Below are 15278 nucleotides of genomic sequence, written 5' to 3'. Positions count from 1 at the left end.
GCCAACAACAAGAATACCATAACAAACTCTCTCTCAATCCGCCATGTCCACCACCACCACCGCTAGTTCCACTATATGCAGCTCTCCAGTCCAGCTCACCCTACAAGAGACTCTCGTTAGGAAAAGAAAGTACTCATCCTCTCATCCGCGTACACAGGATTTGAATGCCCACATTGCTATACTAATCTCATTACAGATGATGCCCTACCGTTTGGTTGAAAGCGAAGCTTTCAAAGACCTGATGGCCCACGCAGTACCACGCTATGACCTACCCAGTCGCCACTTCTTTGTGAGAAAAGCCATCCCAGCCCTCCACCAGCATGTCAAAGACTGCATTGTCCATGCCTTGAGGCAATCAGTCAGTGGAAAGGTGCACCTCACAACAGATGCATGGACCAGTAGGCATGGCCGGGGACGTTACGTGTCCATCACGGCGCACTGGGTTAATGTGTAGGATGCAGGGTCCACAGGGGGCAGCCATAGTGGGACAGTTCAGCCTATCCCACAGTCTAAGGAAACAGTTGGCATAAGGCGTTCGCCACTCCTCCTCCTCCTCCTCCAGAAGCGAAAGCTCGTGCACAGAGCGAAGTCGCCCTACCACTCCATCCGCAGCTGCCAATGTTGCACATGGGGTGGCCCATTATCGAACAGCTAGTGGTAAGCGTCAGCAGGCTGTGTTTCAAATGAAGTATTTGTGCGACAACAGACACACCGCGGAAGTACTGGTGGAGTACTTGCAGCAACAAACTCAGTCATGGCTGGGCAGTGTACATCTTGAGGCAGGCAAGGTATTCAGTGATAACGGAAGGAATTTTATGACTGCCATAGCCCTTTCAGAACTGAAACACATACCTTGCCTGGCTCACACCTTTAACCTGGTGGTGCAGGGCTTCCTAAAAAATTATCCAAAGTTACCAGCCCTGCTCCTGAAGGTGCGAAGACTTTGCTCGCTCATCTGCCGGATGCCCATACACTCCAGCCGTATGCTGAACCATCAGCGATCGCTGAATCTTCCCCAGCACCGCCTAATAATCGACGTTGCAACAAAGTGGAACTCCACACTGCACATGATTCAGAGGCTGTGCGAACAGAGGCGTGCTGTAATTAATTTGTGGGAGGATACACGGGCAGGCACTTGGATGGCAGACATGGAGTTGTCTGGTGTGCAGTGTTCGACGCCATCATAAGCATTAACATCCCACTTATGCGTCTGCTGATGCAAAGTTTGACGCACATTAAGGAGCAGGCGTCTGCAGCCGAGGAGGAGGGAAGCCTAGATGACAGTCAGCCATTGTCTGCTCAGTGAACTGTCCAGGATGAATTGGCAGACGAAGAGGATGAGGAGGAGGATGATGGGGATGAATATGTATGGGAGGAGGATGATTCTCAGGTGGCAATAGAAACTGGTGGCATTGCAAGGTCTGGTACAGGTTTATTGCGGGACACTTGTGATGTTGATTTGCAAGAAAGTGGTCCTCAACCCAGCAGAAACAGTTAATTGACACCTGGAACATTGGCCCACATGGCTGAGTATGCCTTGCGTATCCTAAAAAGAGACCCCCCTATTGTTAAAATGATGACCGATGACGACAACTGGTTGGCCTGCCTCATGGATACAAGATATAAAGGAAAACTGCAAAATATCATGCCACATGAGAACCTAGGTCAAATATTGGCTACCAAACAAGCAACTCTTGTAGACCGTTTGGTTCAGGCATTCCCAGCACACAGCGGCGGTGATGGTTCTCACACGAGCTGCAGGGGGCAACATGGCAGAGGTGCTAGAGGTGCAGAAATCCGAAGTGGCGTTGGACAGAGGGGTTTTATGACAAGGTTGTGGAATGATTTCACAATGACCGCTGACACGACAGGGACAGCTGCATCGATTCAAAGTGACAGGAGACAGCATTTGTCCTGTATGGTTACAAACTACTTTTCCGCCCTTATCGATGTTCTCCCTCAGAGGTCATTCCCCTTTGATTACTGGGCATCTAAACTAGACACCTGGCCTGAATTGCCAGAATATGGATTACAGGACCTCGATTGCCCTGCTGTCAGTGTGCTTTCAGAAAGAGTGTTCAGTGCTGCTGGTTCAATACTGACCGAACAAAGTACACGTCTGGCTACCAAAAATGTTGATTAGCTAACCTTCATTTAAATTAACCAATCATGGATTTCACATTCTTTTGCCCTACCTTCCCCTGCTGACACGTAGCTTGCCTGAAAGATGACTTGCTTTTGGGGGGAGACACTGAACCCCAACTCAGGCCCTGTGGTATAACACAACACTATGAACGTGGCAGAAAGTGGCTGCCTGATATACGACGCACTAGCAGTACAGCTGAATATACACTGTGTGAGAATTTGAATCTCCATTTTTTGGGGGGAGACACTGAACCCTAACTCTGGCCCTGTGGTATAACACAACACTATGAACGTGGCAGAAAGTGGCTGCCTGATATACGACGCACTAGCAATACAGCTGAATATACACTGTGTGAGAATTTGAATCTCCATTTTTTGGGGGGAGACACTGAACCCTAACTCTGGCCCTGTGGTATGACACAACACTATGAACGTGGCAGAAAGTGGCTGCCTGATATACGACGCACTAGCAGTACAGCTGAATATACACTGTGAGAATTTGAATCTCCATTTTTTGGGGGGAGACACTGAACCCTAACTCTGGCCCTGTGGTATAACACAACACTATGAACGTGGCAGAAAGTGGCTGCCTGATATACGACGCACTAGCAGTACAGCTGAATATACACTGTGTGAGAATTTGAATCTCCATTTTTTGGGGGGAGACACTGAACCCTAACTCTGGCCCTGTGGTATAACACAACACTATGAATGTGGCAGAAAGTGGCTGCCTGATATACGACGCACTAGCAGTACAGCTGAATATACACTGTGTGAGAATTTGAATCTCCATTTTTTGGGGGGAGACACTGAACCCTAACTCTGGCCCTGTGGTATAACACAACACTATGAACGTGGCAGAAAGTGGCTGCCTGATATATGACACACTAGCAGTACTGCAGAATATAAACTGTGAGAATTACTATCTCACTTTTGGGGGGAGACACTGAACCACAACTCTGGCCCAGTGGTATAACACAACACTATGAACGTGGCAGAAAGTGGCTGCCTGATATACGACACACTAGCAATACAGCAGAATATAAACTGTGTGAGAATTACTATCTCACTTTTGGGGGGAGAAACTGAACCACAACTCTGGCACAGTGGTATAACACAACACTATGAACGTGGCAGAAAGTGACTGTAATTATTATAAAATAAAAAAAAATTACTGCAATAACACGCTCCCTAGTCCCTACAATAATCTCAGGACAAGTATGGCAGCAATAAAAAGGACTTCAGAACAAAAAAGCGTGGACAAATAAACAAGACAGGTAACTGTACAGAAAGGAGCAACAGGATTTTTGCTTTGAAAAAAAGCAGTTGGTTTGCACAGCACCATGCACACAGCTATGCAGCTGCTGCACTAAAATACGACCTCCACTGTCCCTGCACAAAAAGGTGGTGTGGGACAGTGAAAATCGCTCCAGCACAAGCGGTTTGGGGGTTTATATTTCCTCCCTAACTCTGTCCCTGCTTCTGACTAACTGCAGCAAACTCTCCCTATGCTCAGATCGGCAGAAGTAAGATGGCGGTCGGCGTGCACGCCCCTTTATAGCCCCTGTGACGCCGCAGACAGCAAGCCAATCACTGCCATGCCCTTGTCTAAGATGGTGGGGACAGAGACCTATGTCATCACGCTGCCCACACTCTGCATCCTCCTTCACTGGATGAAAAACGGCGGTAACAGCGTCATACGGAACGCGACTTTGGCGCTCTGATCGTGTACCGCATGGCCGATCCCTCACTAGAATTGGTTCGGGTTTCATGAAACCCGACTTTGCCTAAAAGTCGGCGATTTCTGAAAATGACCGATCCGTTTCGCTCAACCCTAGTTGGAGTTGTTGCCGTTAGCCGAATTTTCATATAATAATTCTCAGAGCGCCTCCACTAAATTTACACCTTTCTTTGCCAATCTGGGTTATCATCCGTGTATTTTACCTAGGTCTCCAATTAATTCTCCGGTTCCAGCAGTGGAGGAAAGGCTGACTGCGATGAGACAAAATCTGGGGGTTCTGAAGGAATCCCTGACCACTAGTGTTGAGCATTCCGATACCGCAAGTATCGGGTATCGGCCGATATTTGCTGTATCAGAATTCCGATACCAAGTTCCGATATTTTTGTGATATCGGAAATCGGAATCGGAAGTTCCCAGTGTATGGTTCCCAGGGTCTGGAGGAGAGGAGACTCTCCTTCAGGCCCTGGGATCCATATTCATGTAAAAAATAAAGAATTAAAATAAAAAATATGGATATACTCACCCCTCCGGCGGCCCCTGGACCTTAACGATGTAACCGGCAGCCTCCGTTCCTAAGAATGAGGAGTTTAGGACCTGCGATGACGTCGCAGCTTGTGATTGGTCGCGTGAGCGGTCACGCGACCAATCACAAGCCGCGACGTCATCGAAGGTCCTAAACTCCTCATTCTTAGGAACGGAGGCTGCCGGTTACATCGGTAAGGTCCAGGGGCCGCCAGAGGGGTGAGTATATCTATATTTTTTATTTTAATTCTTTATTTTTTACATGAATATGGATCCCAGGGCCTGAAGGAGAGTTTCCTCTCTTTTAGACCCTGGGAACCATCCAGGATACCTTCCGATACTTGTGTCCCATTGACTTGCATTGGTATCGGGTATCGGTATCGGCGATATCCGATATTTTTTGGATATCGGCCGATACCATCCGATACCGATACCTTTGAGTATCGGAAGGTATCGCTCAACACTACTGACCACGCCTCAAGAATGTTATAAGAGATCGGCTGATAGATTTCGTAAACCTGCACCCATGTTCAAGGTAGGAGATTCCATGTGGTTAGCAACTAAGAATCTGAAGTTAAATGTTCCTTCACAAAAACTTGGACAGAAATTCATTGGCCCTTTCAAGATCAACGGTATTGTGAGCTCTGTGGCCTGCCAGCTGAAGCTACCTAGGACAATGAAGGTACACCCAGTTTTTCATGTATCTTTACTAAAGCCTGTATCTCCTAATACCTTCCAGGGACGTGTTGTGCCACCTCCACAGCCTGTGTTGATTGATGGGCAAGAACAATTTGTGGTGGAGGAAATTATTGATTCCAGGATTCGCAGGAATCGGCTCCTATATCTGATAAGATGGCAGGGATATCCCCCTGAGGAAGACTCTTGGGAACCTGTGGAAAACATCAATGCCCAACAGAAGATTTCTCATTTTCATCAGAGATTCCCTGAGAAACCAGGTCCACGATCGTCCTGAGGCCGCTTCTAAGGAGGGAGTAATGTCAGGACTCTGAACATTTTTTACCTTTTGTGCATTACTGCCCTTTTCCAACATGGCGTCTTTGGTCTCATGTGCACTTGTCGTCCTGCTATAAAACTCCACCCCAGCCTTCAGTCTGTGCTAGATAATTCTGCTTTGCATCCAGCTCCTGATTACTCCCTGGCCTTGCACCTGCACCTGCTCCTGTGAACCTTTGTTGGAGATCCTGCCACTCTGCTCTGAGTTCCTGCTGCATACACCAGTGTTCAGTAATCCTCCATCTGCTGCTCGTGTTACTTCCATCTGCATTTGCTGGACATGTAAGCTGTTTGCTGCTCTGCAAAACCTGAGACTATTAACCAGGCCTCCCTGGTTGAGCTAAGATATGATTTGAACTGCCTATAAGCATATCTATCTCTGTCTGGACTAAGTCAAGGATGTATTCATTTCAAGTTTCCTCAAGAATAACTGTGCTTCATAGACTTTCTGTTTGTTTATATCTACCTCTGAAGTTTCCTATTGACTGCTAAGCTGCGTTTATTATTTGCATCAAGTGTTGTGGACTTGAGTTTCTCTCTGCACCTGTTTGAATCACCGTGTGATAATATAAACTTTACCACTTATAAAACTGTGTCCTGTTGCCTTGTTCCACGCAAAGAGTCTCCTGAATTATCCCCTATAATTATTACACCCCCATATTCTTGACAACTAGCTTTGCTGAAGCAGACAGCTGGGCCTGGTATTCTCAGGTTGGTAAGGGGCCATGGATATTGTCCTCCCAGCCTAAAATAGCAGCCCCAGCCACCCAGAAAATGCCCATCTATTAGATGTGCAAATTATGGCACTTTGCCTGGCTCTTCCCACTTGTTCTGTAATGGTGGCAAGTGTGGTAATATTTGTGAAGTTGATGTCACCTTAGTATTGTCCAGTGACATCAAGCCCATAGGAGTCTATAAGACACCTATCCATTACTAATCCTATGGTTATATTGTAAATAGACACACAGCAACAATAAAGTCCTTCATTTGAAATAAAAATAAAACACACCTTTCCTTTTTATTTTAAAATAACAAACACAGTTATACTCACCTAACGCCCATTCCATTGAAGCCCTCGTCTCCTGTAATAAAACAAAAAAGAAAAAAAAAAACAATATCCCTCATCTCTCTGTCGTTCAGTCCCACACCGTAATCCATGTCTGGGGATTAATAGTTTTCAAGATGTGACTGTCCAGGCTGAGAACCATGTGAATGAGCAGCTGCGAGCTCAGCATCAGTGAGGCTACGTTCCCAGCCAGGCCAATGAACTGCAATGACCTCCCTCCGGTGAGATCACCACTAGTACAGTGAGAAAAGTCACATGGTGCTGAGGCGAGTTCACTGCAGTGAAATTCTCCAGGTGAAATGTGGTAAACTCGCCACTGCACTGTGAGACTTTTTCTCACTGTGCTAATGGTGATCTCACCAGAGGGAGATCACCGCAGTTCAACCCGGCAGGGAACGCAGCCTCAGTGACCGGCGGTAACCTCGATGAGGTAAGAGACAGTGCTATACATGAAAATAGATCATTCTATGTAATAATGGAACATCAATGTACATAATAACAGAGGACGCTGTGCAATGAGGCATACTGGGGCGAATGTTATGTAATAAGGGACACACCTTCCAGTAATAATGTTCCCCATTCTGGGTCCATTCCTGGGATAATGCCTCCTAAACGGCCTCCTTGTTGGTATAATATCCCCATATCCTAGTTCCTTTCTGGGTATAACGCTCTTCATCCTGTTTACTTTCCTGGGATAATGTCCTCCATCCATGTTCCCTTCCTAGTATAATGTCCTCCCAATCTGGTCAATTTCCAGCTATATTGTGCCCTATCCTGGTCCCCTTCATGAGGTAATGTGCCCCATCCTTGCCTCCTTCTTGGGATATTGACTCACATCCTGGTCCTTTTACAGTGATAATGTGCCCCATCCTGGTTCCTGGTCCATTTCCAGGTATAATGTCCCCCATCTTGGTTCCCTTCCTGGAATAATGTGCCCCATACTGGTATAATGTGTCCTATCCTGGTCCCCTTCTTTTGATAATGTGCCCCATCCTGGTCACATTCCAGGTATTATATGCCCCATCCTGGTTCATTCCCAAGTAAAATGTGCCCCATCCTAGTCCATTTTCAGATATAATGTGCCCTGTTCTTGTCCATTTTCAGGTATAATGTGCCCCATCCTTGGCCCCGTCCTGGGATTATGTGAACTGTTTTGTAATACCTTATAAAAATGATTATGCTCATCTTCTCGAACTACGCAAAGTGTCCTCTTCTGCAACAACTCTTGATGTCACTGCCATGTGCCCCTAGTCACAGGCACACCAATGTCAGCTGCTGGTATGTGATTCGCCGGTGGTGTGTATAGCAGAGCAAGGAGACAGCAAGTCCCCTGCGTTGCAATACCTTTTAGCTGAATGTGTATCCGGATGCACACCATCTGAAATATTTCCACCCCTGATTTAAATACATGTTTCCATTGCCATGGGTGCAGGGGCAGTGATACATAGCAGAATGGGAGTGTTGAGCACAGTACCGTGCTCATTATGGACAACTTTAAAGCTTTTTTATGAAGTATGTCTGGATGATATACACGGCTTATTAGCTATGGAGTAAAGCGCTGCACAACTGAGTGGCAAAGTCTTTTCAATGAAAAACCTGATAAGTTATTTTTAAAGCCTATTGGCAAGAAGTAAAACTAATTTAAAACTCATTTAAATTGTCATCTGTTTAATACTTTCATGACAGCAATTTCCTTTTTTTTGGTTCTCATTTTTCCTCACATTCTTCCAAGAGCCATAACTTTTATATTTTTTTTATTCACATAGAAATATAAGGACTTGTTCTTTGCGAGATAAGTTGTACTTTTCAATGGCATCATTCTTTCTAACACAATGTATACTTGGAAATGGGAAAAAAAATTGCAGGTGTGGTGAAATTTCAAAAAAGTGCACGTCCACATTTTTTAAAAAAAATGTATTTACCATATTCACTACACAGTAAAACTGACCTGGCAATATGATTATCCATGCTTTTCAGAAGTGCTCAAAACTGTGGTGGACCGTGCTTTTATGCACTCCTAAAAAGACAGATACCGCTGTATCACAGGTCAGGCGGTGTCCACAGTGACCCCATGTGCCTCATTATAGGGAATTGACAGGTGTTTTGTCTGACTCACATATTTCAGAGATTGACATGGTGTCAGCGTAGAGTGCAGGATAAATGTGAGTCAAGACTCAGTGCTAAATTTGGGATTCAGAATGAACAAATCAACAGCAGGTGAAGAATTGCTTTTATTTATTCTTTACGCCATTCCTCGTGATTAGACGACTTTATTCTTTGGGTCGGTGCAATTATAGTGATATCGGATTTATATGGGGGTTTTATATTTGGTTGCTGTCACACACTAAGGCCCCCGTCACACGTTCTGGTGATTCCTGTACTGGAAAAACTAGTACTTATGAGATCTGTGGTCCATGTGCCATCCATATCCGTGTGCCATTTACGTATGTGACATCCGTCTGACATGCATGTATCCGTATGCTGTCCGTGTGTCCATGTGTCACATAATTGTGGCATCCGTGCGCCATCCATGTGCCCGTATGAGACATATCGCTGCTAGCGAAAAGCAACACAGTTAGCTGTTACCAGGCGCCGGGTGCTGAAGGCAGCTCTCATCATTGTCATCTTGTCTCCCTGAGATCAACGAAACCAGGCAACATTGATGGGAGTGGTAAAAACTTGATTCCAGCTCACCTAGTTGCTCTATGCTCATCCTCCTGGGGCTTAGATCCCAGCCTCGCCCTGGTCTCACATCAAGGAAAATAGAAAAAATTGGAGTCCTGTTCAACAGGACTGGATTCTTCTTATCTTTTTTCTTTTTCAAAAGCTAGGTGAAGAGAATGGGGCATCAGACTGCGCTGCTCACCTGTCAGGATAATGTACCAGAGAAGTATAAGTAGATGTAATACAGAATAGACAGAATAGGACAGTCCTGAGGAAGTGGTGTGATCACCACGAAAAGCGTAGAAATAAAGTCTATTCTCTATTATATCTACTTGGACTTCTCTGGTACATCATCCTGACAGGCGAGCAGCGCAGTCTGATGCCCCATTCTCTTTACCTAGCAAAGGATCATCACATCGGGGCTTGCAGCAGCCGCCAATGCTAAGTTCAAGTGGTTGTGTCTCACACAACCATAATAGGTGAGTGAATTTATATTAAATCTCACGAATATTCCCTTTATCTCGGCTAAGACCCTATGTGCGCTCTATATTCCTTCTAGTTACCTTTTTCAAAAGAAAATATAGTGCATACAAAAGTAAAGAAATAACAGTCCATGTGAAAAACATATTTGCGGGCCATAAAAAACAGACCGCATATGGACATAAAAAATGGACCTATAAAAGGGTCTATAAGATGTTTTTCTTATTGCAAAAACAAGTGTTTTTGCATCTTCATATTTTTATAACTATAATTTTCCACATTTTGGCTGAAAGAGTCATGTGAGGGCTTGTTTTTTGGGCTACAAACTGACATTTTTACTGGTATCATTTTCGGGCACATTATATTTTGGATAATTTTCTATTCCAATTTTTGGGAGGCAGAATGAACAAAAACCAGCAATTCTGGAATTGTTTTTTTGGGATTTTTTTATGTGTTCTTATGTATGTTAAAATTGATAAGACCTCTTTTATTCTTCGAGCCAGTACGATTACAGTGATGCCACATTTACAGTTGAAACCAGAAGCTTACATACACTATATAAAAAGACACATGCATGTTTTTCTCAATATCTGACATGAAATCAATATAAATATTTCCAGTTTTAGGTCAATTAGGATTACCATAATTATTACTATTTGCCAAATGCCAGAATAATGAGAGAGAATGTTTTTAATACTTACTGCAAAGTCAAAAGTTTACATACGCTAAGATTACTATATCTTTAAACAATTCTGGACTGTCCATATGATGATGTCATGTGTTTGGAAGCTTCTGTTTTTTGGCAACATCTGAGTTAATTAGAGACACATCTGTGTCCACAAGTCTGGCTCATCCTTGGGTACAATTTCAAGATACCTAAAGGTTCCTCGTTCATCTGTACAAATTGTATGCAAGTACAAATAAGATGGGAATGTCCAGCCATCATACTGCTCAGGAAGGACATGAACGTGCTTTGGTCTGACATGTGCACATCAACCTAAGCACAAAAGCAACAGACCTTGACAAGATGATGATGGAAGCTGGTAAGATTGTGTCAATATCTACAGTGAAACGAATACTGTATCAACATAGGCTGAAAGGCCACTCTGCCAGGAATAAGCCATTACTCCAAATGAAACATAAAAAAAGTCAGATAAATGGTTGCAAAAGCACACAGGAACAAAGACCTTAATTTTTGGAGACATGTCCTCTGGTCAGATGAAACTAAAATCGAACTTTTTGGTCATAATGACCATCATTACATTTATAGGAAAAAGAGAGAAGAGTGGAAGCCTAAGAACACCATCCCAACTGTGAAACATGGGGGTGGCAACATCATGTTGTGGGGCTGTTTTGCTTCAGTAGGAACTGGTGCACTTGGCAAAATAGATGGCATCATTAGAAAATATGTGGCAATACTGAAGCAACATCTCAAGACATCAGCCAGGATGTTAAAGCTTAGGCAGCAATGGGTCTTCCAAATGGACAATGACCCAAAGCATACTGCCAAAATGGCAACAAAGTGGCTTAAGGATAACAAACTCAATGTTGTGGAGAGGCCATCACAAACCCTGATCTCAATCCTATTGAAAATGTATGGTGAAAGCTGAAAAGACAGGTGTGAGCAAGGCGACTTAGAAACCTGAGCCAGTTACATCACTTAGGAGGAATGGGCCCAAATTCCGACCAAATATTGTGAGAAGCTTGTGGAAGGATATCCAAGATGTTTGATCCAAGTCATTCAATTTAAGGGCAATGGTACCAAATACTAATGAAATGTATGTAAGCTTTTGATTTTGCAGTAAGTAATAAAAATGTATTAAAACATTCTCTCTTATTATTCTGGCATTTGGCACATATTAATAATTATGGTAATCCTAATTCATCTAAAAACGGGATAGGTTTATTCTGATTTCATGTTAGATACTGAGAAAAACATGCAGATGTGTCTTTTTATATAGTGTATGTAAGCTTCTAAATTGAACAGTGTATAGTTTTTTTAAGTTTTGGTGCTTTTTCAAAATAATTTTTTTCTATTACATAGTTTTTTATTTTTGCATTGCGTTATTCTGAGTTTTATAACTTTTTTTTATCTTTCCCCTGATGGAGCTATGTGGTGGCTTGTTTTTTTGGGGGGAACAAGATGGCGCTTTTCAGAAATAGCATATTTTTTTACATTCTTATTTTTTATTGCGTTTTATTCCACTTTTTATTTTGTGGTATGGTGATAAAGCACACTTTTTTTACTTGTTTTTTATTTATTTATTTATTTTTTTAGAGGTGTTCACTGAAGAGGTTAACTAGTGTGAGAGTTTTATAGGTCAGATCGCTCTGCATGCGGTGATACCGAATATGTGTACTTTGTTTGTTTATTTTTGTTTTCATTAATATATTTATTGGATTCATATTTTTTCTTTTTTGTCTTTATTTTGTGATTTTAAAAAAAAAAAAATATTTTTACAAATGTTTTTAATAACTTTTTTTTACATTCTGCCAGGATGGGACATCAACTTTCCCATAGCTGATCTAATACTCTGCAATGCCTTTGCACTTCGGAAGGTTGTATACTCGGCTTCATCTCTCGAGGACCAATATCTTGACTTCATATCAGAAACAAGCAACATTTTTAACCACAGTCAAACAACAAACAATTAAACTAAATACACCCATGCGAAGCCGGGTAATTCTGCTAGTTCGTACTCCGCAAGTCTCCCATTTCTGGATATAAAATCTGTTCTTGTAAAAGAGACATCTGACATACATTACACCAGTTCACCCTTCTATCATTTCAACTAATAGTTATAATTTGGTCTTTTATCAATCTACTTCACTGTAAATCCAGTCCATGTAATAATCTGTTAATCCCAGTAATTTTCTACTTATCACTACAATATCAGGAATTTAAGAGTCTGCATGTGGAATTGTTAGTGGGTTATTCTCTCAGTAAACTGCTACTTTATCATAACAGGTAGAAACATTAATTTCCTGGCATTTTTCTTCAAAACCGAAAATAATAGAAAGTCGTTTAAAAGAACTTTATGCTTTTGGAAAAGCCCTGATGTCTCCAGTGTAAGGACTCCAGCAAACAGCCCTCCATAACTCAGCTCCCTGGATGGCTGTTCATGTGTCATGGGGACATGAATCAAAGACTACTACTGATTTATCTGCAGTATACTCGCGATAAATACGTTCTGACACCATGTTATGTAATAAGGTATACAGGTAAATCAATAATGCACAAGTCTATATCTTCAACTAAAAAGAAACTTAGAGGAAGCGATACTCACGTATGGACCTTTGATCTGTGCACAAGCAATGTGAGCCTCACAGTACAACGTCTGCTTTCTCCAGGCTGTTTTATGATATGCGCCCATTACACTTGAGATAAAAAATTAATAATTAAAGAGAAAATATCACTAAATGAATGCTGCCTGAACCATATCAGCATGAATCAGAGCCTACAGCCAGGAATATTTTACTCTGAAAAGCTGCGGCGTTTCAGAGAACAAGTAGGGACCGATTCAGAAAGGTCTTCTTTTTGCCAGATTTCTGACATAAAATGTTACGTTGCAAATTTTTGGAGAATCTCAGAAAATGAGGCAGGATGAAGCAGGCCTTAAAATGATCTTCAGTCCCTGTCTGGAGTAATATTTCTGGGCAGTTGACTGATATGACAAATTTATTAAAGGAAACCTATCGGTAGGATCAATTCTCCTAAGCCTATATGGGCATGCAGGTCATAGGAAGCTGTATAACGTGACACCTTGATATCTACGATTTGATGTCTAATTAGGCAGAAATCCATATTTTTCTAATATGCAAACGAGCTGTGAAGATCTACAGGTGAGGCATAGATCTGCATGAGAATCTGCCCCAAGAGATTATTTTAAAGGGGTTGTCCGGTCCAAAATGATAAGTCTGAAATCACTCTGTGACTGCAGACTTGTGAATCTGCAAGGATTCGACGGTTTCTGAGCCAGTTCTGGCAGGTACGCATGAGTTATGTATACTCCCGGCCAGAGTCCAGCTACTGGGTTCGGCCACACTCCATTTAGTCCTATGTTCTGATTGCCAAAATTAAAGAGGTTGTCCGATCACAGAATATTAATGATCTGTCCTTAGGATAGATCATTGAATATGAAGTCGGTGTTGGTCCAATATTCAGCACCTCCATCAATGAGCTGTTTTAGTTTTGGTGATGGCTGGATGTAAACACATTGAACAGAGTTGCATTGCATAGCTCCATTCAATGTATAGAATCTGCCGGGTACCTCAGGATAGCTCTATACCAGCCCACCAGAGCAGCTAATAAATGATAGGTCATCAATATCTTGTGACTTTTATATGGAATAAGGGTCATAGACCACACCTTCATCAAAATAACTAGGGACCACTTAAATGCACATCAGGACTATAGGAGGAATAGATATTTTAACTAATTCAATTGAATTTTGTTTTATTGCACTGTAGCAATTTAGTCTAATATGGCCACAATATTGCACATTGACCCTATAATTATAAAATCTTCTATTGTCTGAACAGAGACATACATACTTAGATGGCATAAAAAATACAGCATGTATCATTAGATACTGATTTACAGTCAAGAAATTTCAATATAACCTAAAGGGAACCTGTCACCAGCAAAAATGCTATTAACCTGCAGCTATTGGGTTAATCTGTAGGTTAATAGAATTTTTTACCTGCCTGCATGTAGCCGAACGCAGTGAGGAGAAAATGAACTTTATTTATTCCTGTTACATTCATGGGGGTGGCGCTGGTGCCGATTTAGTCAACGCTATGAATATACAGAGTGGCAGCCGTAACCGCACCCCCGGCCTTGACTGACACTCACTCTACATTGGGGCCGGCTGACAGTCAGGGCCGGCTGTCAGTCAGGGCCAAGGGCTTGGTTACAGCTGCCTCTCTGTATATTCATAGCGGTGACTAACCCAGTGCAGTCCCTGTGACTGAAAACAAATGCTGAGAGAGAGAATAACGTTTGTTTTCTCCCCACCTCACTCGTCTAATTTTGGGCAAGTTAGTAACCCTATTAACCTTCAGATTAACCTAACATTCACACTGGCCACTGAACAGAAAAAATAATTAAGAAACATAATAAGTAAATACCCTGCAGTAAAAAAAATAAACAGCAATAGTGATGAAAACAATATAGGGTGCTTAGTTAACATAATTTTGATCAAGCCATTCTTTTCTTTGTTTATTTTGCAGTCTATTTGCGCCATGTACTTATAAAGGTGTGGCCCACCTTTCCTAGAGCTGTACATTATATTAATGTGATTCCCCATGGCTGTGTGTCTACTAGCTGGGCCCAATCCTTCTAAGCCCTTGTCCACACACATGTCACTTGAGAAATGGTAATGTTTTAATATTAGAGTTAGGACCATCTGAAAACAGGATCACCTTGATGTGGTGGGATGGCGTTTGCATTTTTTTTATTACAATTATGTTAACTAAATACCCTATACTATTTACATGGCCTATTGCTGTTTATTTCTTTACAGCATGGTATTTCTTTATTATGTTTCTGTCTCTGTTTTAATCAGTTACCATATATAGTCGTGTATAAGCCAAGATTTTCTGCACAATTTTTTGTGCTGAAAGTGCCCCCCTCAGCTTATTCAC

At 42.4% G+C, this 15278-nt stretch overlaps 1 protein-coding gene across 1 annotated transcript in view; it reads right to left on the bottom strand.

Moving 5' to 3' along the window:
* Positions 1-12975, bottom strand: part of LOC143764881 (membrane-spanning 4-domains subfamily A member 4A-like) — a 355803-nt gene extending 342828 nt beyond the window's left edge. The window contains exon 1 of the mRNA XM_077250949.1: positions 12920-12975. The gene's annotated coding sequence lies outside the window, so the exon portion shown is untranslated. The remainder of the gene's footprint in view (positions 1-12919) is intronic.
* Between the last annotated feature and the right edge of the window lie 2303 nt (positions 12976-15278).

This window comes from Ranitomeya variabilis, chromosome 4 (assembly GCF_051348905.1).
Source record: "Ranitomeya variabilis isolate aRanVar5 chromosome 4, aRanVar5.hap1, whole genome shotgun sequence".
NCBI classification, from domain to species: Eukaryota; Metazoa; Chordata; class Amphibia; order Anura; family Dendrobatidae; genus Ranitomeya; species Ranitomeya variabilis.
The sequence above is the reverse complement of the archived record's forward strand: the minus strand, read 5'-3'. Positions and strand labels throughout refer to the sequence as shown.